This window comes from Myotis davidii, unplaced genomic scaffold (genome assembly GCF_000327345.1).
Source record: "Myotis davidii unplaced genomic scaffold, ASM32734v1 scaffold430, whole genome shotgun sequence".
NCBI lineage: Eukaryota > Metazoa > Chordata > Mammalia > Chiroptera > Vespertilionidae > Myotis > Myotis davidii.
The window spans coordinates 1,486,937-1,491,084 of record NW_006285247.1 but is presented as its reverse complement, the minus strand read 5'-3'; positions in this window follow the sequence as shown (position 1 = coordinate 1,491,084).

The window sequence follows — 4,148 nt, the reverse complement described above, 5'->3', positions numbered from 1 at the left end:
TGGCTGACTGCAGTTTAGGCCTGCTCCCCGCTGGCAAGTGGACATCCCCCGAGGGCTGCCGGGCTGCTAGAGGGATGTCTGATTGCCATCTTAGGCCCTATTCCCCAGGGATCAGGCCTAAGCCAGCAGTTGGTCATCCCCCAAGGGGTCCCAGACTGCGAGAGGGCACAGGCCGGGCTGAGGAACCCCCTACCCCTGAGTGAACAAATTTTTGTGCACCGGGCCTCTAGTCCTATATAATAAAAGCTCAATGACTGAAATGACAGAACAACCAGAGACAAGAACGACCATGGACAGCCCCACCCTCAAGTGGGGACCCTCACCCTGATCCAGGGCTCCCATCAGGGCAGGCCAGCCGGTCTCCACCCATGCACCGGGCCTCTATCCCATATAATAAAAGGGTAATATGCAAATTGACCCTAACAGCAGAATGACCGCTAGACCAGTCACTATGAGGCGCACTGACCACCTCTTGGTCCCTTTCCCTGGCCAGCAGGCTCCAATCACCCAATGGCAAACGGGGAACTGGGGTGAGTGGCGGCAGGGGGCGGGGCCGGGGAGCAGACAGAACAGCCGACCTCTCAGTCCCTCTTTGCCTCGGCCATCAGGCTCCGATCACCTGATGGCGAATGGGGAATTGGGGGTGGGTGGTGGCCGGGGGCAGGGCCGGCTGCAGGTAGCTGGGGAAGATGGCCCTGATTGCAGACAGAACTAGGGACCATACCTGTGCATGAATTTCGAGTGCCAGGCCTCTAGTAGTAGTAATAATAATAATAATAATAATAACAACAACAACATGTTCAAAATTACAAATTCTCTTTTTTTGTATTACATTCTAAGAACTTACTAATAGTTCATGAGCCCAGTTAAGGAGGTATAACCAGGATTCTCAAAAACAATCTAATACTGGATCAGAAACACACAAAACCGGATTTCCTTAAAATAAAAATGAAAAACCAAACATGCGTGTGTGTAGCCAACTAACAACACATTATGAGTAGTGTATTTACCTCTACATGCTGTAAACCAGAAACATTCCAGAGGGGGAGGGAAGGATGGGCAGAAAAAAATGGAAAGAATTCTTTCATTCCCAACAAGACCAGGATATAGGAATTAAAGCTTGAGAGGATCTGTGAGGACAGATCAGAGTACTCTAAAGGGAAAAAAACAAATGTATCTGGAAAGGTTCAAGGAATTGGGACTAAGTCTGGAGAAAAGTATGTTATTAGTAGGGGGGAATCAAGGGTCCTATTTTTCCTAGAGTAGTCCTTTTCACACCTGTTGTTCCATTCAAATAGCAAATCCTTTCACTCTGAAGTGACCCAGTTTGGAATACATTATATGTCATCCTAGTTATAAGTGACCTAATAAAAGCCTACATGCAGCAAAGGAATTAATACACTACCACCATCTACTCCTAGTGTATTTGCATTTTTTCCTTCTATGATCACTGTATTCTGTTTCTCCCCCACCATTTCCAAAACACAAACATGAAAATCATCTAACCACCTAACTTCAACAACACCTCTATGCAAATGATTCTCAAGCATCTTCTCTGAAAATCAATCTAAGGTCTTAGTTGGAGATATTAGAATTTTCACCTCTATGTCCAAAAATATCTCATGCTTAAAGAACAGGAATGTAACCTCAACTGTCACCTGACTGTCCCATTTTTGTTTTAAGCAATCTAGACTCAATCCATTCTTTATTTTGTTATAAATAAACCTAGGAATCTTTTGTTTTCTTTTCTCAACCACAGTGTGCGTGGCATGGTACCCTGTACACGTGTTAATAGACAGTATAAATATTTGTAGATATATAGGTGAAACAAAACCCCATTTCTCCACTCGTAAAGTTTGGGGGAAGAGAAAATAATGGGCAAAAATCCTCCCCATAGCTAGATTAATGTTATTCTGTAACAGTCAAGCCTAAGTCTAAAAAGTAGGAATCCAAGAGAATTTTCATGGCTTCTCTTAACAATTTAAATTCTGCCCAGTCAGGAAAAAAAAAATAAATTGCAGTTAGCCTCTCTGCCAGAGTCCACCTCACTCAGAAAACACAAGTTTCATGTCCCCAATGCAATAAGAACAACAGAATCTTTATATTCCTTCTTCCCACAGCTTTCCAAACATCAGTAAAAACAAACTCTTTTTATTCAATAATATTCACTGCACACTATAATATGCCAAATACTCTTTAGAGTTAGAAATACACACTAGTGGACAAAGTCCCTGCCATTTTGAAGTTTACATGCTAGTGGTCAGAGACAAATAAACAAATACACGTCAGATGGTGATAAGTGCAGGATGGGGCATATGTTTGGGAGAGTTGTTATTTATACTATAATCAGAAGTCTGGGATAAAGGAGAGTTTTGAAACTTACAGTAACAATGGCAGTGTGTCATCAGTGGCCTGGAGGCCTATGGAACTGACCACCATGATCAACTACCATCTCCACATAATGGGAAGTATGAAAGCATCCCATTCCTTCTATATCACACATGTCTGCCTCACCCTTGCCAAATCAAAGTCATGTTGAAAATAATTCTCGTAGTGATTCTGCAAAGCCTCTAGTAGAAACCACTTAATTCATATACTTCGCAATTTAGTGAAAGTAATCTTTTCACCTTGAGTCAAAATTATACCAGCCATTTACTACAGTTCATTAAGTGCCATACCTGTGGCAAGTAGGCATCAAGAGATCCCTTTAAGCTATTGGGCAACATTGAAAGCCATTTCTGAAAAATCTTTTTTCAAACTGCTATAAACATAATGACATATATAGCCAAAATAGTAAGTACCAAATAGTAACCTATCCACACAGCTTTAAGTTTTGAAACAATGCCCCATAAATAGAAAATGTGAGCAATTATTATTAATACATTATTAATGTATCACCATAAAATAAAGCCAAGGTATTTCTCCTAATTAGTTTAAGCATAAGTCTTTAAGTTTCCACAAAGAAGGACTAACCATTTGAGAGTAGCTCAACAACAAAAAAATCTCTATCCTCACACATTTCATTAAAACATAACTATTCTTATAAAATTCCATATGACCCGCCGAAACCGGTTTGGCTCGGTGGATAGAGCGTCGGCCTGCGGACTGAAAGGTCCTAGGTTCGATTCCGGTCAAGGGCATGTACCTGGGCTGCGGGCACATCCCCAGTAGGAGATGTGCAGGAGGCAGCTGATTGATGTTTCTCTCTCATCGATCTTTCTGGCTCTCTCTCTCCCTTCCTCTCTGTAAAAAATCAATAAAATATATTAAAAAAAAAAATTCCATATGACCCATGTTTGCCTGTTTCTTGACATTAAAAAAAAGACAACGTCAGCCCGACAAATGCCTTTAAAATATATACACACGTGTACATGTATACATATATGTATGTGTACATACATATGTGCGTATAGGGGTCCCGGATTGCGAGAGGGCACAGGCCAGGCTGAGGGACCCCACCAGTACACGATCGGGGCCAGGGAGGGACATGGGAGGTTGGCCACCGGGGGAGGGACTGCGGGAGGGCTCCAGGGCATTTCCGGCCTGTCTCGCTCAGTCCCGATTGGCTGGACCTCAGCAGCAAACTAACCTACCAGTTGGAGCGTCTGCCCCCTAGTGGTCAGTGCAGGTCATAGCGAGTGGTTGAGTGACCTTAGCATATCATTAGCATATTATGCTTTGATTGGTTGATCGGCAGAGCAGCCGACCGGACACTTAACCTATTAGGCTTTTATTATATAGGATTATATAGGATGGCTTTAGCCCTAGCTGGTTTGGCTCAGTGGATAGTGTTGGCCTGCGGACTGAAGGGTCCCGGTTCAATTCCCATCAAGGGCACTTGCTCGAGTTGCGGGCTCAATCCCCAGTAGTGGGCGTGCAGGAGGCGGCCAGTCAATGATTTGCCTCTTGCACATCCCCTAATGGGGATTGAGCCTGCAACCCGAGCACATGCCCTCCCAGGGAATCGAACTGGTGACCTCTTTTTTCTAAATATATTTTATTGACTTCAGAGAGGAAGGGAGAAGGAGAGATAAGAATATCAATGATGAGAGAGAATCACTGATCAGCTGCCTCCTGCCCATCCCTCACTGGGAATGGAGCTCACAACTGAGGAATGCGCCCTTACCCAGAATTGAACTGTGACCTCA